Source organism: Hyla sarda, chromosome 6 (genome assembly GCF_029499605.1).
Source record: "Hyla sarda isolate aHylSar1 chromosome 6, aHylSar1.hap1, whole genome shotgun sequence".
Taxonomy (NCBI): Eukaryota; Metazoa; Chordata; class Amphibia; order Anura; family Hylidae; genus Hyla; species Hyla sarda.
The window spans coordinates 68,829,797-68,852,337 of NC_079194.1; the positions used below are offsets into that span (position 1 = coordinate 68,829,797).

The following is a 22,541-nucleotide window of genomic DNA, read 5'->3' on the forward strand; positions in this document are numbered from 1 at the left end:
GGTGGTTTACAGTGGGTTTCCTTCTACAAGTTTGAGCTGCGGCAAATTTTCCGCCGCAGCTCAAAGTCCCAGCGGAAAACTCACTGTGAACCCCCGGCATGTGAATGTACCCTAAAAACACAACACTAACACAAAATAAAAAAGTAAAAAACAGTTACTCCCTCCCCCCCGCCCCCCAATGAAAATGAAAAACGTCTCATACGGCAGCGTTTCTAAAGCGAAGCCTCCAGCTGTTGCAAAACAACAACTGCCAGTATTGCCGGACAGCCATTGACTGTCCTGGCAGGCTGGGAGTTTTGCAACAGCTAGAGGCACCCTGTTTGGGAAACACTGCGGTAGGGTTTTGGTGGAGACAAGCGCCATCCTTGTATCCGCCCCTATTGCAAAGTCCTAATTTAGGCCTCAAATGCGCATGGCCCTCTCTTGCTTTGGAGCCCTGTCGTATTTCAAGGCAACAGTTTAGTGCCACATATGGGGTATATCCGTATTCAGGAGAAATAGCGTTACAAATTTTTTTTTGGGGGGGGGGGGGGGATTTTTCTCCTTTAACCCCTTATGAAAAGGAAAAGTTAGGGGCTACACCAGCATGTTAGTGTAAAAAATAAAAAATGTTGCACTAACATGCTGTTGTTGCCCCATACTTTTCATTTTCACAAGAGGTAAAAAGGAGAAAAAAGACCCCCAAAATTTGTAACGCAATTTCTCCTGAGCACGGAAATACCCCATATGTGGACGTAAAATGCTCTGCGGGCGCACAACAAGGCTCATGAGTGAGAGCGCACTATGTACATTTGAGGCCTAAATTGGTGATTTGCACAGGGGTGGCTGATAGTTACAGCATTTCTGACATGAATGCAAAACACCCACATGTGACCCCATTTTGGAAACTACACCCCTCAAGGAATGTAACAAGGGGTATAGTGAGCCTTACCACCCCACAGGTATTTTTGCAAAATTTTTCATTTTCACAAGGGGTAATAGGAAAAAAGCCCCCCAAAATGTTTAACCCCATTTCTTCCGAGTATGGAAATGGGATTTTTTCTTGAGCCTTTAAAGAGGTACTCCGCTCCCGGACATCTTATCCCCTATCCAAAAGGATAGGGGATAAGATGTCTGATCACGGAGGTCCTGCCGCTGGGGACCCGTGCGATCTTGGCTGCGGCACCCCAAACATCTGGTGCATGGAGAGAACTTCACTCCCTGTCGGATGACTTGCAATGCATAATGGGCGTCACGCCCCCTCCCATAGATTTGCATTAAGGGGGCGGGGCTGTGACATCACATGCCTCCAGCGCTGCACCAGATGCTCTTAACTAACGCAGGGTGCAGCAGGGAGATCGCTGGAGTCCCCAGTGGCGGGACACCCGCGACCAGACATCTTATCCCCTATCCTTTGGATAGGGGATAAGATGTCTAAGGAAGGAGTACCCCTTTAAGCCCATGATGCTAAGTTATAATACAGTGTAATATGCTTCTATTACCTCCATGCGCCGCTTTGTCTCGTTTTCATGCACGGGACCCACACCTGAAACACACGTAATGGATCTGCAGACCGATCACCGACCCTGTAGTGTGCTTTCTGCTTTGTCTGCTCCTAGCAGCAATCTGCCGGTACAAGCAGACACACAGGGACCTGCGAGTTGCTGTGCGCATGCGCAGTGTACTCACAGACATCGCAGTCACTCCCCCTGCTTTCTCAGCTAGGCCGAGAGCGACAACGATGTCTAAGTACACTGCGCATGTCCCTGTGTGTCAGCCCCGCTACGAGCAGACATAGCCAGCACAGCAGGAGGCGCACTATATGGTCGGTCATTGGTAGATTTTACATGTTTTTGCTGCGTGTCTGTTATGTGTGACCCTACGTTCATGTATACAGGATCTGCTGCATATTTTGTGCAACTGATATTTTCCCTTAAAGGGGTACTCCGGTGAAAAACTTTTTTTCAAATCAACTGGTGCCAGAAAGTTAAACAGATTTGTAAATTACTTCTATAAAAAATTCTTAATCCTTCCAGTACTCATTAGCTGCTGTATACTACAGAGGAAATTCTTTTCTTTTGGGATTTCTTTTCTGTCAGACCACAGTGCTCTCCGCTGACATCTCTGTCCATTTTAGGAACTGTCCAGAGCAGCATATGTTTTGCTATGGGGATTTTCTCCTGCTCTGGACAGTTCCTGACATGGACTGAGGTGTCAGCAGAGAGCACTGTGGTCATGACAGAAAAGAAATACAAAAAGAAAATAATTTCCTCTGTAGTATACAGCAGCTAATAAGTAGTGGAAGGATTAAGATTTTTTTAACAGAAGTAATTTTCAAATCTTTTTAACTTTCTAGCACCAGTTGATTTAAAAAAAATAAATAAATAAACACCTCTCTCTATTACTGCAGCCATGTTACTGGACACCTTTTCTTCAGTTTTAGAAATCTTTCCACCCATATTTCTGCCGCTTCATCTCGCAGACAAGATTTACATATATATATTATATCTGAAAAAAGTGTCTTAAGAATACAAAGTCCAAGAGTTGACTTAAGAAGATCTGTAATAAATAACCGATTAATCTGGCAGAAAGAATGGAAGAAGTTTTTCCAATGGGAGAAATGCAAGAGCGTCTGCTATTAACATCTGGGCCTCAGACAATACACAGGACATAAGCCTCCTACATGGAGAAATAATAAAAAAAATAATAGACTCTTACTCAAACTTAAAGGGGTTGTCCATAAAAAAAAAAAAAAAAAAATCAGTACACTGGGCCCTTAAAAAAAATAAATCAATAAAAAATGTCCCCAGAAAACCCCTTTAAAGAAACACAAGGGAAATGTTTTATGGCTTATATAGTGCAGAATAGGCTATTATTCAAGAATAATGTAGAGGTTCTTGTGTGTGCCTTGTGCTTACCTATTTAACTGATGTGGCAAGCATGGGTTTTCATATTGATTTGTATTTCCCTATAGAATTCCTAATATTGTCTCCATTTCCCATAAAGCCTCTGGCTTTGTAGAGGGAAGGTGTGGAATCTCATCGCTGCAGCTCATCTAATTAGGCTGCTGGTGCAGGTGAACTGATTCGACTCATAAGTGGTTGGGGTCAATTCCCATTACGTGCAGTTTTAACGTGATTGTCATTAGCAAAAATTATTTAAACTACAATTACACTTGAATATTTAAAGTCTTCAGGCTATATTCCCACACTGCATATTTACAGTACTGCATTTTTGTAGCATGTTATCATATTTTTGATGTGTACTTGCTGCGATTTCCCAAAATGGCGGTAAAGGACACATTTGCAGTAGTACACATGGGAGAGGAGGGGTGGGGAAGTGTATAACTACTATATATCCTGATCACATTGCAGAGATAGCGGCAGCACTATACAGACACAGCTGGGAGGAGAGGGGTGGGGTCTGTGAGCTGCCAGGAGCAATCTGGTAGGTGATGATGTCATCCAGTAATTCATAGGAAGTCAGCTGACACAGGACAGATCACTTCCTCTGAAACATTAAACACATTCTGTAATTCAGACTGGTAATCACATGACCCAGTTATATTAATAAAAACACAGATGCAGCTGTGCTGGAATGAAACAGATGGTGCTTTAGGATTAAAGGGGTACTCCGGTGGAAAACTTTTTTTTAAAATCAACTGATGCCAGAAAGTTAACAGATTTGTAAATTACTGCTATTAAAAAAAAAAATCTTAATCCTTCCAATACTTATTAGCGGCTGTATACTACAGAGGAAATTCTATTGCTTTTGGATTTCTTTTCCATCACGACCACAGTGCTCTCTGCTGACACCTCTGGACAGAGGTGTCAACAGAGAGCACTGTGCTCGTGACAGAAAAGAAATCCCAAAAGAAAATAATTTCCTCTCTAGTATACAGCCGCTAATAAGTACTGGAAGGATTAAGAATTTTTAATAGAAGTAATTCACAAGTCTGTTTAACTTTATGGCACCAGTTGATTTAATTATGGTGACTGTATATGACATGGGCAAAAATAAGGAAAGAAAACTGAACTATTGTCTAATCACTTTTTGTTTTTAAACCCTTCCCTACATCTGATGTAAATGTCAGGCAGGAGTAGAGAACAGGTTCTGGCTGTGTATTACATCTGATATCTGCCAGCAGTAGCCAGAAAGTTTCTCAAATGTATATTTAAAGGTACAGGCACATGTAAAGGATATCATTTTGTCACAGTAACCTATAAACAAATCCTGAGTATTGATAAGTGTGAAGTGAGTTATATTGTATACAGAACACACACACACACAAAAGAACAGCAAACATCCCATAATAGATAATGAACATATAACCCAAAATGAACATATAAAAATGTATAAATGGCACAAGAAGGTAAACTGTAACATTGTAGTCATGAGCCCAAAACTGGTATTCATAAAGCAAGAGGCACTATACCTGCTACATGTCACAGAATAAACAAAAACACGGTAAGAAAAAGTTACCTTTGGCCGTCCATGCATAGTATAAGGGGCATGCTTGGAGTTGTAGTTTCGCAACATCTGGAGGACCACAGTTTGGAGACTACTGCACATGGCTATGCAGGAGACATTCACTACAACACAGTCAAAGTGTATAGGCCAGCGTTTCCCAACCAGGGTGCCTCCAGCTGTTGCAAAACTACAACTCCCAGCTTGCCTGGACAGCCATTGGCTGTAGTTTTGCAACAGCTGGAGGCACCCTGCTTGGGAAACACTGGTACAGGAACACACAGTCCATGACAAAAACAAGCAAAATAAAAAAAAATAATAAAAAAAAAATAAAATAAAAAAATTATATTATATATAATTTTTTTTATTTTATTTATTTATTGTTTATTTTTTGCTTATTTTTGTTATGGACTGTGTGTTCCTGTACCAGTGTTTCCCAAGCAGGGTGCCTCCAGCTGTTGCATAACGACAACTCCTAGCATGCTCGGAGTTGTAGTTTTGCAACAGCTGGAGGCACCCTGGTTGGGAAACACTGGCCTGTACACTGTAGATCCTAAAGTGTATACCTAGTTATGATGTAAAGTAGCACATTCCACCAATAAATATATATAATTGGTGGAACGTGCTACTTTACGCCATATCTAGGTAAACACTTAAGGATCTGCATCTGCCATTATGGACATGCTACTGTAACAAAATCTCAGCTTTGACACCCACTGCCACAAACAATGTGAAGAATGGAGGCGAAACTGGTTTATCCAGAACCCAGCAAGCTACACGCAGTAAAATTGGGATACGGAGCACGGCGGACCATTTCAAGTCCTCACTTGCTCGCAGAAAGTCAAACAAACTTCACAAGAAGAAAACCAGCAGGAAGTTCAAGGCTCGGGCTGCTAAGAAACCGTTCAGGAGCTGAAAAGAAAACTAATAAAAACATTAAAAAGGAAGTTCTAAGGAATCATCTGACAAGATCTAGAACTGAAGAAGTGTGAGGACACTACGGAACCAGACACTGGGGGAAATGGCAATGCCAATATGAGCTAACTGGCCAAGGTTTTGTTCCCCAAACTGTGGTGGAACTACAAGTCCCATAATGACAGACTCCACAGTGTGCATGGCCATATTAACACTGCATTAAAAACACAAGGGAATTTTTTTTTCTTTTCTTTTTAACATTTTTTTATTTTTTTTTTAACACACAAATTTGTGGCTACTGAAGAATCGTCCCCAAGACAAATTTTTTTTTTTTTTTTTACGTGCACGTGCTCCAGCTTTTACCACAGCAGATTACAGTACAATACATATAAATGAGATTTTACAAACATCATTCACACGTTGTGGAACTTTTCTGTTAAGAAAAAGACAAAACACAAATCAGCGCACCACCAATCTGAACAAGGTTGTAGTCTGTGGCACAGTGTGGAATGGAAGCACGGACATCTATGGGCCTTTTCCCGTGTGGAGTACAAGCAGAAAAAAAGAGAAAAATGTGCTGTATATAAAATTGTACTTTTAATGTGGTATTTGAAAACTAGCAAAACGCAACAGGTCACTAAAAAGCAAACACTGACGCGTTTCGGGCTGTATACACACCCTTAATCATAGATGCTGCAAAACTACAACTCCCAGCATGCTGTCCAGGCATGCTGGGAGCTGTAGTTTTGTAACACCTGGAGGCACCCTGGTTAGGAAACACTGGCATACAGTGAAAGTTTAAAAGGGGTACTCCGGTGGAATTTTATATATTTTTTTTAATCAACTTGTGACTGAAAGTTAAAGGGGTATTCTGGGCAAAAACATCTTATCCCCTATCCAAAGCATAGGGGATAAGATGTCTGATCGCGGGGGGCCCACCGCTGGGACCCCCATGATCTCCCTGCAGCACCCGCATTCTATGCGGGGCTGCATCTCCAGTTTCGGAAACCTCCACGCCCGTCACGCCACGTCCCCTCCATTCATGTCTATGGGAGGGGGCGTGATAGCTGGAGGTTTCCGAAACTGGAGACGCAGCCCGGCATAGAATGCAGGCCCCCCGCGATCAGACATTTTATGCCCTATCCTTTGGATAGAGGATAAAATGTTCTTGCCCGGAATACCCCTTTAAGCAGATTTGTAATTCACTTCTATTTAAAAATCTTAATCCTTACAGTACTTATCCGCAGCTATATGCCCCACAGGAAGTTCTTTTCTTTTAGAATTTTGCTTTCTGTCTGACCACAGTGCTCTCTGCTGACACCTCTGTCCATTTTCGGAACTGTCCAGAGTAGAAGCAAATCCCCATAGCAAACCTCTCCTGCTCTGGACAGAGGTGTCAGCAGAGAGCACTGTGGTCAGACAGAAAATACATTCAAAAAGAAAAGAACTTCCTCTGGAGCATACAGCAGCTGATAAGTACTGAAAGGATTAAAATTTTTAAACAGAAGTAATGCACAAATCTGTTTAACTTTCTGGCACCAATTGATTTTAAAAAAGAAATCACCAGAGTACCCCTTTAAATACCTTTTGAGTAATGGCGCACACCTGGCTGAAGTCAAGAACGAATGTACACCCCACATAACGAGATGACGCATGTTAAATGCGTCATTTTACGTATCTGCCGCATGTGGACTCACCCGCATGTTCAGACGTATTGTATATGCTGCAGATTATATGCTGGTAAAATTATTTATATGATTTACAGAAAAACTACAACTCTGGGCATGATGGGAGTTGTAGTTTTGCAATAGCTGGGGGCACATGGATTTGTAAACACTGTCCAATAAGCAGGGCTTGGCAGATTTATTACAATTTTTGCAGTGGACATTGACGTGACTTTTTGCTGGAATCCAATTATCACGGTTTTGTTCCTGCACAATTTATTTAGAAATCTGTTTTTTCTTCCAGTTTTATACAGACCAACTGGTAAACCATAATGAATCAGGAAGATTATAATGTGTACATGTCTTAAGCTTAATATACTGATATAAATCATTTACGCTGAGCTGTAAAATGGTGATAATCCCGATCCCTATGGACATTTGTATTTTTATTTTTTTTGGCTTTTTTATTTTATTTAATAAACTGTCTACGATTAACTGGATGGTTGGCATCTCTGCCCAATGTATACCACAGGCATGTCCTAATAGCCAGGGTAGCTCTAATATTCATCATGGCTCATGGGGTAGAGATAAGCAGCAGCCCGTTAGGTAGAAAGTAAATAGCAGGTAATTGTATGATTGATCATTGAAGCAGCTTGTCTGGCCACTTGAATTCCCTTTCAACAGGAAGGTGTAAAAATAATAAAATAAGTCATGGTGGCCTTACTGATCACTGCTACTCTCAATGTCTCCTACAGTCTTCCCACCTCTCTAACCCACAGTCCTATTCTACAGAGACATTCGCCTGCTGCAGCATTGATCCGCTACATCTGATGTCTGACTGCAGCATGTCCATGTAACAACAGACAGGAGGCGCATACATCTGCAGGGTACAATAAGCCTTGGAAAGGTTGGTGGTGGTGGGGCGATCTGTGGGGTGAGTACCATATTTTTCGCCGTATAAGACGCACTTTTTCTTCCCCAAAACGGGGGGGAAAAAGTCGGTGCGTCTTATACGGCGAATACACACCTATCGCGGCGGTCCCTGCGGCCATCAACGGCCGAGACCCGCGACTGATACAGGACATCATCAATCGCGCTGATGCCCTGTATTAACCCTTCAGACGCGGCGATCAAAGCTGACCGCCGCGTCTGAAGGGAAAGTGACACTAACCCGGCTGTTCAATCGGGCTGTTCGGGACCGACACGGTGAAATTCACCGCGGCGGTCCCGAACAGCCCGACTGAATAGCCGGGTTAGTGCTTACAGGACACCGGGAGGGACCTTACCTGCCTCCTCGGTGTCTTCTCCGTTCAGGGATCCCCTGTATGGCCGGCGCTCTTCTTCCTCGACGTTGCGTACGTGCGTCGGCGTGCGTAACGACGTGATGGCGGCGACGGAGAGCGAGGATACCCGGCCGGCAGCAGAGACGTTCCGGAGCGACGGGGACACGTGAGTATTACCTCCTATGCAGTGGTCTTCAATCTGCGGACCTCCAGATGTTGCAAAACTACAACTCCCAGCATGCCCGGACAGCCAACGGCTGTCCGGGCATGCTGGGAGTTGTAGTTTTGCAACATCTGGAGGTCCGCAGATTGAAGACCACTATTGGGTTCAAAATCTTTATTTTTTTAGATTTTGCACCTATAAATTGGGTGCGTCCTCTACGCCGGTGCGTCCTATAGGGCGAAAAATACGGTAACTCTTTAGCTGTGAGAAGTAGACTATGTTCATATGGCAGAATGCCCTTTGATTTCAATGGGATTCTGCTGCACTGTGCATCCTGTAAATCCTAATTCTGGTGTCCGCAGAAAGAAAACACTTGTCTATTCTTCCTGCGGATCCTGGCAGGTCCTAGTACCTGCCAGATAATTAGAATGTGCAAAATGTTCACAAGTGTTTTCTTAGTGGACATTCCACACATTGGGGGAGATTTATGAAAACCTGTGCAAAGGAAAAGTTGCTAAGTTGCCCATAGCAACCAATCAGATTGCTTCTTTCATTTTGCAGAGGCCTTGTTAAAAATGAAAGAAGTGATCTGATTGGTTGCTATGGGCAACTTTTCCTCTGGACAGGTTTTGATAAATCTCCCCCATTGTTCATAGACACTGTGCTGCAGAATCCTGTTTAAACCAATGGGTCTCTGCTTTAGCTGAATTTTCGAGCAGAATATTGCCACAGAATTCCACTCGGAAATTCCACCTTGTGAACATAGCCTAAATGTGTAAGGGGGGGTTTAAATCGGTAAATATACAGTGGGGATCAAAAGTTTGGGCACCCCAGGTAAAAAATTGTATTAATGTGCATAAAGAAGCCAAAGAAAGATGGAAACATCTCCAAAAGGCATCAAATTACAGATTACAGATCATTTACGCTTTCAAAATAACAGAAAACAAAAAAATGGCGTCTGCAAAAGTTTGGGCACCCTGCAGAATTTTTAGAATGCACTGCCCCCTTTGCAAAGCTGAGACCTGCCAGTGTCATGGATTGTGCTCAACCATCATCTGGGAAGACCAGGTGATGTCTATCTCAAAAGGTTTTAAATGCCCAGACTCATATGACCTTGCCCCAACAATCAGCACCATGGGTTCTTCTAAGCAGTTGTCTAGAAATCTGAAACTGAAAATAGTTGATGCTCACAAAGCTGGAGAAGGCTAAGATAGCAAAACATTTTCAGATGTCAATATCCTCTGTTCGGAATGTAATTAAGAAATGGCAGTCATCAGGAACAGTGGAAGTTAAAGCAAGATCTAAAAGACCAAGAAAAATATCAGACAGAACAGCTCGCAGGATAGTGAGAAAAACAAATTCAAAACCCACGTTTGACTGCACAATCCCTCCAGAAAGATCTGGCAGACACTGGAGTTGTGGTACACTATTCCACTATAAAGAAATACTTGTACAAATATGGTCTTCATGGAAGAGTCATCAGAAGAAAACCTCTTCTACGTCCTCACCACAAAAATCAGCGTTTGAACTTTACAAATGTACGGTACGTTTGGAGAAGGAACAGAATTTAATGAAAAGAACCTCTGTCCAACTGTTAAGCATGCTTTGTGGTTGCATTGCAGCCAGTGGCACAGGGAACCTCTCACGAGTAGAAGGAAAAATGGATTCAATAAAATTTCAGCAAATTTTGGATGCTAACTTGATGCAATCTGTGAAAAAGCTGAAGTTAAAGAGAGAATGGATTCTACAAATGGATAATGATCCTAAACACACTTCAGAATCCACGGGGGATTACATCAAGAGGTGTAAACTGAAGGTTTGGCCATGGCCTTCACAATCTCTTTACCTCAACATAATTGAAAATCTATGGATAGAGCTTAAAAGAGCAGTGCGTGACAGACAGCCCAAAGATTCCTCAAACAAGAATTGAAAGACTCTTGGCTGGCTACAAAAAGCGTTTACAAGCTGTGATACTTGCCAAAGGGGGCAGTACAAGATATTAACTCTGCAGGGTGCCCAAACTTTTGCAGATGCCATTTTTTTTGTTTTCTGTTATTTTGAAAGTGTAAATGATGGAAATAAAATCTAACTTTTGTTGACATATTATAAGAATGTCTAATCTGTAATTTGATGCCTTTTGGAGATTTTTCCATCTTTCCTTGGCTTCTTTATGCGCATTAATACAAATTTTTACCTGGGGTGCCCAAACTTTTGATCCCCACTGTAGCTATCAGCCAAACAAGTGTTCAGATTACAGCTATCTATTATTTGGGACTAGCTTTACAACCTCAGGTCTCACCAATGATCCGGTGAAGTGAAAAAAAATGTGACCCATAGCGAAATGTGACCTGAGCACTTGAGCTCAGCACTGATCGCTGTTAGGAGTGGGGACTAGGATTAGGGTTAGGATTAGGGTTAAGGGGTCAGGATTGGGGTTAAGAATAGGGTTAGGATTAGGGAGTGAGCCGGCTGTAAAACAGAAAAGAGTGTCCCTGTGCGAAGGGTCACATTCTGCTACAGGGACACAATTTTCTTCATTACACCAGCATGCGTTCTAATATCAGACCACAGGAAGTATCTCTATGAAGGTAACTTTCCATTACTTCCAGGTGCACAAAATAATTACAAGTTAATGGCTGGAACTAAACCAAAAGAAAAAAAAAAATCATCAAATATCAAGAAGACATACACAGGAGTAAAAGTCACCAGGAAAGAGTTCCCATAAAAATAAAAAAAATAAATACAAAAAAATTACATACAAAAGTACAGAAATCAAAGATATTCTGTAGGGCTGCAAGTAAAGATTAGCCCCGACAAGTCACAGTCTCCCTTATTTTCCAGCTGTATGAGAACAATCTCAGCCTTCCCCTAACATCTCTTATCCACGCGTTTTATTCCACCCTGATATGGACTCTCATGTTCTCCAGAGCAAAGAAATATAAACAGCTCCAGGATTCACAACTCGGGGGATGTGGTGGAAAGAATCCTCTCACACACCAACCAACCCATCCTGTCTTCTATTCCCAACAAGTCCTCAGACAGTTCTCTTCTCCTCTTTCTGTTGTCCATGCTTAGTGTGGCACACACAGACACACAATGCAAAGACTAAGTGAACTTCTCTCCTTTTTATCTGCTTTCAGGAGTGATTTTTATATTGCCCACACCTGTTACTTGTCCCAGGTTAGTTTAAAGGAGCATCACATGCTTGAAACAATCTTATTTTTCCACAATTTTGAAAGGGTGCGAATAATTTTGTCCAGCCCATTTTTGGAGTTTGGTGTGACATTATGTCATATTTGCTTTTTTCCTCCTTTTTTGGTTTAGTTCCAATACACACAAAGGGAATAAACATATTTATAGCAAAACATGTGTTACTGCAATCCTTTCCTGTGAGAAATACTTCACTGTCTAGAAAAGTTTCAGGGGTGCCAACATTTACGGCCATGACTGTATTTGATGTTGTCACCATATACATGCATGCTTGGTTCAGCTGGGCGTGTATATGTTCTCAATATGGAAAGGAGAAAAAGTCGCTGGAAGACACCTTTGGTAGTGGCTTTTCTGCCTTGAAAATACATCAGGTATAGGAAGTGGTATCTCTAGAAGTACCACTTTTAAAGACAATCTCCCACCATATCCATGAGACCTTACTGAGGGGTCTGTAGATGCAGTAACATGGTGCCTCTGGAATTTGTGCTGAATTTATGGGGAAATTCTTACGCTCAACATACAGATTGCGGAGAGAATTTAGAGTCCTATGGACTTCAATGGACTCTTCTAAGGAATTCTGCTAAATATTGGCAGATTCAATGTTTTTGCAAAATCCAGAATACTGAATTTTTTTTCAGTGGAAATTCTGTAGTGAGAAATCTGCCATATGAATAGGACAGCAGAAATTCCATTCACCACAATGTAAACTTCATGAAGCACAATTTCTGAGCTTCATTTCTCCTCCAGATTACGCATGTGAATTCTGCCGTGTAAACATACACTAAAGGGACACGTGTGAGAAAGACTGAAGACAGTCACTAGTTCACTACATTGAGTTGGCTAAATGATTGGACCGGATGACAGCACGCCGTGGCATATGTTGGCATCCTTTTTGACAGGATGCAGCCGTAAATCCTGGACGTATTGTGAAATTGTAATGTGAGCCTCCCCAACACAGTATAATGACAGATTCCCTTTAAAGGCCACTTCACTGTTCTTTTTACTAACCAAATAAATCTAAAGTGAAAAATAAAGTGACTTGACAGATTTTTATTAAAATTTCCTATCGTGTTTCATCAGCTCCAAATTCTGTAACCTTGCAGTCTTTAAAGGGGTACTCTGCTGGAAAACTTTTTTTTTCCCCCCCCAAATTCAAGAAAGTTTATTAATAAACCAAATGAGTACAAAGCAGATGTGATCAGGTTATACAACAAACATTGGCCTGGTGGGCCAAAATAGCAGTCAAAATAATTGCAGCAGAAAGTCTGACTATGCAGAACAATAAGAACATCATATCAAAACTGCACTTTATTTTTTTTAAATGAACTGGTGGCAGAAAGTTAAACAGATTTGTAAATTACTTCTATTAAAAAAAATATTCATCCTTCCAGTACTTATTAGTAGCTGGATGCTACAGAGGAAATTCTTTGCTTTTTTAATTTATTTTTTTGTCTTGTCCACAGTGCTCTCTGATGACACAGGTATGCTATGGGGATTTTCTCCTGCTCTGGACAGTTCCTGATATGGGCACCAGGTGTCAGCAGAGAGTCCAATGTAGCATACAGCTGCTAAAAAGTACTGGAAGGGTAAAGATTTTTTTTATAGAAGTAATTTACAAATCTGTTTAACTTTCTGGCACCAGTTGATTTAAAAAAACAAAAAAAAATGTTTTCCACTGGAGTACGCCTTTAAAACCATAAAGTTCTATGCACAGTTTCAACAGATTACAGCCATATAGATCTATGCATGGATCCAACAAATTGCAGCCACACAGATCCAGCAGATTCAATGGATACATATATAGGATCTCAGCAGCTACAATGCTCATTGGTTTAGCAACAGTTTTAAAGTCACATTCTTCGTAGGGAACGAGCGCAACAATAATCACATTTTCTCACAATTTTTTCATAATTTTGTGCCTCCATTTTGCTCCTGTTGAAAGCAAAAATTTAGGATTTGGGCTCATACACACAAATGTATCACAGCCCAGAACAGGACCTGTGTATTTAGAACCAAAAGGTAGGGTCAGAACTAGAGATGAGCGAACTTACAGTAAATTCGATTCGTCACGAACTTCTCGGCTCGGCAGTTGATGACTTTTCCTTCATAAATTAGTTCAGCTTTCAGGTGAACCCGTGGGCTGGAAAAGGTGGATACATTCCTAGGAGACTCTAGGCCCACCGGAGCACCTGAAGGCTGAACTAATTTACGCAGGAGAAGACATCAACTGCCGAGCCGAGAAGTTCGTGACGAATGGAATTTACTGTAAGTTCGTTCATCTCTAGTCAGAACCAACCCAAAGATGACCTTCTTGATATCACAGGGCAGAACACACAGATCAGGAATGGATAGTCAAAACTATGAATATATCTGTCCTGTTTTATTAAATTGAACATCATTTATTATTAATATTATACCTTATGAGGGACAGACTGATGCAAACTCATAATGCCTACGCAATGTACATTTTGGGACATGTAAATATATGCACACTTACTTCCTAGTTCACTGACTATTCATTCTACACAGTCACATACAAAAACAAAAGTATAACCAAACTTGAAATACAGGACTGAATGACAAAAGGACTACAGCAGTTAGTGACACTAAATCTCTGAAGAATAGAAAAATTCTCAGCAAATGCTGCGAAACAAACATCAGAGATAGAAAAAATAAAATAATAATAATAATAATAAAATAATAATAATAAAATAGATATAGATATCTATCTATCTATCTATCTATTAGAGTGTACAGTGAGGTCAGACAGAGGATTTCTTGCCAAAATTATGTAAAAACGCAGCCCAAAAACATGTGAATAAATCCTTAGAGCAGTGGTCGCCAAGAAATTGTAAAACTACAACTCCCAGTGTGCCCGGACAGCCAATGGCTGTCCGGGCATACTGGGAGTTGTAGTTTTGCAATGACTAAAGATCCACAGTTCGGAGACCACTGCTTTAGAGCATGTTCACACAGCAAATAAAACAGCAGATTTGGCAAAATTTTAAAGGTCCCATCGATTTTAATTTTGGTAAATTGTAATGAAAGTTAAAAAGGAGTACTCCGGTGGGGGTGGGGGGAGAAATCAAATCAACTGTTGCCGGAAAGCTCAACAGATTTGTAAATTACTTCTATTTAAAAATCTTAATCCTTCCAGTACTTATCAGCTGCTGTATATTACACAGTAATTTATTTTCTTTTTTTAATTTATTTTCTGTCTGACTATGTCAGGAACTGTCCGGAACAGGATAGGTTTGCTATGGGGATTTGTTCCTGACATAAACAGAGGGTGTCAGCATAGAGCACTGTAGTCAGACAGAAAATAAATTCAAAAAGAACAGAACTTCCTGCAGCAGCTGATAAGTACTGGAAGCATTAATATATATATTATTATTATTTTAATTTTTTATTTTTTTTTAAATAGAAGTAATTTAAAAATCTGTATAACTTTCTGGTACCAGATGATTTAAAAATTTTTTTATTTTTCTCACCAGCGTAACCCTTTAAAGTGGTTGTGTTGCAACCCACATATAGTCATGACCACAACGCGACAATGGCCAGAAATCCAAACAGGAAAGAATTCAGACAGAGACGTCAGCAGAGAGCACTGTGGTCAGAATGACAAAAAAAAATTATAATAATAATACACAACTTCCTCTGTAGTATACAGCAGCTGATAAGTACTGGAAGGATTAAGATTTTTAAAGAGAAGTAATTTACAAATCTGTTTAACTTTGTGTCACCAGTTGATTTGAAAACATTTGTTTTCCACTGTTGTATCCTTTTAAGCCCCAGCTTTAAACACAGGAGACGTTAATCCTGGTACAACAGAACATTGCAGCTTTTTTTTGCACCGACTGATGCACTTGAAAGGAAATACACAGAAGCAGGTCCCTGACCTCAAACCACGTAAGGGACGCCATAATCAATAACACATACCAAATCTGGGCTGTAGTAACCAATATCATACACCAGGTCAAGAATATCATAGCAAAAAGAGAAGAAGAAAAAAAAAACAGAGTCCACTCACTACCGTGTAGATCAATTTCATGTAACATGGAAAAGGGTTATGCAAAAGCATAGATAGAGTAAATGCTTCAAAGAGGAAAGAAAGAACAAGTAAAAATGTAAAACTTTAATAAAAGCATATTAAAAATGACAAACAAAATGGAACAAGAAAAAAAAAAAAATCATAAAACCACAAATGAAACTCCGACGCATTTCAACCTGTTAACTGATCCTAATCATGGCCTGAACAAACACAATGCGAGGCATACCTATATACCTATAACACATACCTATATACCTATAACTTGAGACCTATAAGTGAAAAGTAGAGACTACACTCAGAACACATGGTGGGTATATCAGGAGGGTGAAACTGGGAGTACAGGACGGAGTTAATATGAGGGAAAAACATTTAAAAGAGAAAGTTACATAGTAATAACCTTGTATTGAAAAACAATATCATACAAATGACATACACTTAATACATGAAAGGTCATTACGGTAAGTTATACTCAATAAATAGGATCGAAATTGTTTCCCGTGTGAATACAGCCTTACTCCAACCTCCTCATCTTTGTTCATGCCATGATTAGGATCTCTAAACAGTATAGTGTTTCATTTGCAGTTTGTTTTTTCTTTTGTCCCTTTTTTGTCATTTTTAATATGCTTCTATTAAAGTTTTTAATGTTTAACCTGGGAGCTAGAGAACCTTTTTCTTTCCAAAATATCATAACCAATATAACACACCTCATCTGGGCTGTAGTAACCAATATAACACACACCAGATCTGGGCTGTAGTAACCAATATAACACACACACACACACACACACACACCAGATCTGGTCTGTAGCAACCAATATAACACACACCAGATCTAGCCTGTAGTAACCAATATCACACACCCCAGATCTGGTCTGTAGTAACCAATATCACACACACACACACCAGATCTGGGCTGTAGTAACCAATATCACACACACCAGATCTGGGCTGTAGTAACCAATATCACACACACACCAGATCTGGGCTGTAGTAACCAATATAACACACACACCAGATCTGGGCTGTAGTAACCAATACCACACACACCAGATCTGGGCTGTAGTAACCAATACCACACACACCAGATCTGGGCTGTAGTAACCAATACAACACACACCAGATCTGGTCTGTAGTAACCAATACAACACACACCAGATCTGGTCTGTAGTAACCAATACCACACACACACCAGATCAGGGCTGTAGTAACCAATATCCCACACACCAGATCTGGGATGTAGTAACCAATATGACACACACCAGATCTGTGCTGTAGTAACCAATACCACCCACCCACACACACACACACCAGATCAGGGCTGTAGTAACCAATATGACACACCAGATCGGGGCTGTAGTAACCAATATCACACACACCAGATCGGGGCTGTAGTAACCAATATCACACACACCAGATCTGGGCTGTAGTAACCAATATCACACACACCAGATCTGGGATGTAGTAACCAATATGACACACACCAGATCTGTGCTGTAGTAACCAATACCACCCACCCACACACACACACACCAGATCAGGGCTGTAGTAACCAATATAACACACACCAGATCTGGGCTGTAGTAACCAATACCACCCACCCACACACACACACACCAGATCAGGGCTGTAGTAACCAATATGACACACCAGATCGGGGCTGTAGTAACCAATATCACACACACCAGATCGGGGCTGTAGTAACCAATATCACACACACCAGATCTGGGCTGTAGTAACCAATATCACACACACCAGATCTGGGCTGTAGTAACCAATACCACACACACCAGATCTGGTCTGTAGTAACCAATACCACACACACCAGATCAGGGCTGTAGTTACCAATACAACACACCAGATCGGGGCTGTAGTTACCAATACAACACACCAGATCGGGGCTGTAGTTACCAATACCACACACACACAAGATCGGGGCTGTAGTAACCAATACAACACACCAGATCGGGGCTGTAGTTACCAATACAACACACCAGATCGGGGATGTAGTAACCAATACCATACACCACATCAAACATCAGGACCAGGGAGTATGACCGATATAATACACCAGTTCTGCTGTAGCAACCAATTACAAACCAAATAGGTTCAGGATACTATATGATGCAGTGTTTCCAAACCAGGGCACCTCCAGCTGTTGCAAAACTAAAAACTCCAGCATGCCCGGACAGCCAAAAGTGGTGCATGCTGGAAGTTGTAGTTTTGCAACAGCTGGAGGCACACTGACAGGAAAAGGCTTATGTAACCAATGTCAACACACTAGTTCTTGGCTGTAGTAACCAGTATCAAACAGAGTAAATCGAGGAATGAATTAAAACAATGGAAACCTTGTTAGGAATGAAAAAAATACTCAAGAAGAACGAGGAACACAGAAGTCTTTTTACAGAGTTTCCATTACATAACGTAGGTCATCCAAGATTTCAGTAAATATTCATTATACCATCAGACCTGTCACATAAGGGACATGAGGAGTTTAACAGCATAAATTACAAGAATATGAGACATTTATTCTTATAGGACATTGAGAATGACACAAAGTGACTGGTGTGTAACTTCACTGCCCAAAGATGTTTCACCACCATTCAGTACAGGAGGCAAGAAGAAGCGACACTTCCCACCTATCTAGAGGACAATGCACTCATAAGATCTCCATGAAGACACCTGGTCAGGACACCGAACATAGTCACTGACTACCATACATGGGATCTGATCTGGTCCTATACATGATCTGCTATCCAAGATACACTCTCCCCTAGGTCCGCTTTACTATACATGGGATCTGATCTGGTCCTATACATGATCTGCTATCCAAGATACACTCTCCCCTAGGTCCGCTTTACTATACATGGGATCTGATCTGGTCCTATACATGATCTGCTATCCAAGATACACTCTCCCCTAGGTCCGCTTTACTATACATGGGATCTGATCTGGTCCTATACATGATCTGCTATCCAAGATACACTCTCCCCTAGGTCCGCTTTACTATACATGGGATCTGATCTGGTCCTATACATGATCTGCTATCCAAGATACACTCTCCCCTAGGTCCGCTTTACTATACATGGGATCTGATCTGGTCCTATACATGATCTGCTATCCAAGATAAACTCTCCCCTAGGTCCGCTTTACTATACATGGGATCTGATCTGGTCCTATACATGATCTGCTATCCAAGATACACTCTCCCCTAGGTCCGCTTTACTATACATGGGATCTGATCTGGTCCTATACATGATCTGCTATCCAAGATACACTCTCCCCTAGGTCCGCTTTACTATACATGGGATCTGATCTGGTCCTATACATGATCTGCTATCCAAGATACACTCTCCCCTAGGTCCGCTTTACTATACATGGGATCTGATCTGGTCCTATACATGATCTGCTATCCAAGATACACTCTCCCCTAGGTCCGCTTTACTATACATGGGATCTGATCTGGTCCTATACATGATCTGCTATCCAAGATACACTCTCCCCTAGGTCCGCTTTACTATACATGGGATCTGATCTCGTCCTATACATGATCTGCTATCCAAGATACACTCTCCCCTAGGTCCGCTTTACTATACATGCCTGCAATGGAAAAATGTGGCTGTATAAATATTCTGCAGACAGAAGCCAGATGCAGGAAGACAAGTCTGATCCTTGGAGCCACTTCACACAGCTCAGAGATCTACTGTCACTTGTTTAACTGGGACTACACTGTAGGGACATAAATCAGGGAAAGACTAAAAGGGAATGGAGGGGGTATCTGTCACACCAAGCCCCCTCCACCCTGGAATATCACTTCTCCCTCCTGCCCCCTCCCTGTCACATATGGTGTAGAAACTAATGCAACTCACTTTCATATATGTGAAAAGGCTTCTAAAGTGTGAGCATGGAGTCCTACAAACCATATTCACATGAATGAACTAATGCAGGCACGTCTGCTACAGAACTGCTGAGTGTGAACATGTCCCTTCCCTATATATTCCCCAAAAGTCACTAATAACTCATCTCCATTACACGTCTGCCCATTCATTACTTATCAGGTAATTCTTGGGTATTATTCCATGTTTTACCTACTCTCTCCTTCTGCCTCTATTCTCTACCTACTCTCTCTCTATATCTATCTATCTATCTATATACACACACACACATATATCTCAACACTTTCCTTCTGCCCTTAATCTCTACCTTCCCTCTCTCTTTTTCTAACTACCTCTCCTCTAGTTTCCAATCTGACCCCTTTGTACATACTCCCTGCTGATCTTACCCCTCTCTACATACCGCTCTATTTACCCTCTCCCTTCTTACCCCTCTCTACATACCGCTCTATACATACCCAGTCCCTGCCCCTTCTTACCCAACCCCCTGTCCTTCTTACACCTCTCTACTCACCCTCTCCCTGCCCTTCTAGCCCCTTTCTACATAGCTCTCCTGCCCTTCTAGCCCCTTTCTACATAGCTCTCCTGCCCTTCTAGCCCCTTTCTATATACCTCTCCTGCCCTTCTAGCCCCTTTCTACATAGCTCTCCTGCCCTTCTAGCCCCTTTCTATATACCTCTCCTGCCCTTCTAGCCCCTTTCTATATACCTCTCCTGCCCTTCTAGCCCCTTTCTATATACCTCTCCTGCCCTTCTAGCCCCTTTCTATATACCTCTCCTGCCCTTCTAGCCCCTTTCTATATACCTCTCCTGCCCTTCTAGCCCCTTTCTATATACCTCTCCTGCCCTTCTAGCCCCTTTCTATATACCTCTCCTGCCCTTCTATATACCTCTCCTGCCCTTCTAGCCCCTTTCTATATACCTCTCCTGCCCTTCTAGCCCCTTTCTATATACCTCTCCTGCCCTTCTAGCCCCTTTCTATATACCTCTCCTGCCCTTCTAGCCCCTTTCTATATACCTCTCTTGGCTTCATTACCCTTCTCTACCTACCCTTTCCCTGTCCCTTCCCCACCTACCCTCTCAATATTCATGTCACCCTTCTCTCCCTGCCCTCATGACCCTCTCCACACTTGACCCCTCACTTTGTACCCTCCACCAGGTGGCACTCTCCCCACCTGCTGATGTGCTCCGGTCCCTGTACACACTTCTTGTACTTTCCCGTCCTGCTCCCGGACTCCCCCGGGTCCCTCCTCTCCAGTTCCCCTCCTGCCCTCTCCCGGCTCCTCTTACCTTCACTGTCCGGGCTCCAGGTGATGGGCTCCGGTCCTCGGCGGGGGGACCCCGGGCTGTCGGCGCTTCCTTATTCCGTGTGTGAGAAGTGTCCGGGCTCAGCCTCCTCCTGCCCGGCCGCTCCCTCCTCCCCCTCCGGGCGCCTCCTCCTCCTCCCTGTGCAGCCCTCACCTCAGTGCTCCTCCGGGTGTTACAGCGCCCCCTGTGTCTGCCCCTCTACAGTCTCCTCTATGTGCTAGAACTTCTAGGAACTCCACGACATTTCTTCAGACTTTATTACACAAAGCTCATTTCCTTATACTTCTTCCCCTCCTCCTCCTTCCTCCTCCTCCTCCTCTGCACCTTCCTCATTCTCTTTCTCCGTCTCAGCCTACACACATCTTGTGACACCTGAGGATCCTTATCATCCAACCTGTTGCAAAACTACAACTCCCATCATGCCCTGACAGCCAAAGGGAATGATGGGAGTTGTAGTTTGGCAACAGCTGCAGAGCCCCAGGTTGAAGAACACTGTTGATGTAATATAGTGATACATCTGCTCCCATGTAACACTGAAGGCAATGGGTGCAGATGGTTACATCTGGGCTGGGCACCACATTCCTTGGCAACCACATTGGGGCTTTTGGACCTGATGTTCTTCCTTGGTGGTCTTGACCTGGGTGGATACCAACTTACTGCCAACACTGACCTTCTGTGACCTTCACTGACCTTCTGTGAGTCCATATTCTATGCCAGATGGAAACAGCCAAGGCCTCTGGTAGTTCTCGGGCAGCGGTCCAGCTAGGTGATGGTAATTCATCCCCCGGGCAGGATTACATGTCCAAGTGTTCTGGCTTTTGACCTGGACAAACACTTGGATCGGAAACAAGGTCAAACCACCTGTAACCTGGGCTGGTCAGTTTGGATAGTAAGACTTCTCTCACACTACAAAATGACTCCGCTTTAAAGATCCATACGAAGTTCCGTCTGAAAATCGGCTGTAAAACGGCAGTAACAAAATCCTATACGGCCGTTAGATAATCCCATTATAGTCTATGTGATTTTTCTAATAGCCGTTTTAACCTGTTCTAGCCCGTTATTAATAACGGCCGTTATTTTGTGACGGGAGATAGTAATGGGAGATATAGTGCATGCACTTTTTCTCCCGTTCTTCCATCACAAAATAACGTCCGTATAGGATTTTGTACCTGCCGTTTTACAGCTGATTTTCAGACTGAACTTCATATGGATCACACTCATTTTGTAGTGTGAAAGGGGCCTAAGAAGGTTACCCCCAGCCGGATCAGCCCGTGACTCCATTTACTTTAATGAGCTGACCGGAGTAAAACGGTGACTCCGGTCGGTTCAGTTTTGACCCTTATGCCGTTTCGTGACCGGACCTAAAACCGTAGCATACTACGGTTTTAGGTCCATTCCAAAACCGCATACGGGTCAAAACTGAACCGACCGGAGTCACCGTTTTACTCCGGTCAGCTCATTAAAGTAAATGGAGTCACGGGCTGATCCGGCTGGGGTACGGGAGCACCCGGTTTGCCCCTCCCCCCGCAGGATCCGGCACACGTATGTACAAAACATGGTGTGAATGCAGCCTTAGTCCGGAAATAAAACTGATAGGGTTCAAAAATGAGCT

General features: G+C 42.4%; 1 protein-coding gene across 2 annotated transcripts in view; it reads right to left on the reverse strand.

The window, feature by feature from the left end:
* The window catches only part of PRKCD (protein kinase C delta), a 93,429-nt gene extending 72,366 nt beyond the window's left edge, over positions 1–21,063 (reverse strand). Inside the window, exon 1 of one of the 2 annotated variants that reach the window (XM_056524063.1) lies at positions 20,912–21,063. The gene's annotated coding sequence lies outside the window, so the exon portion shown is untranslated. The remainder of the gene's footprint in view (positions 1–20,911) is intronic. The other variant, XM_056524065.1, reaches the window with a different exon arrangement.
* Positions 21,064–22,541: the final 1,478 nt, after the last annotated feature.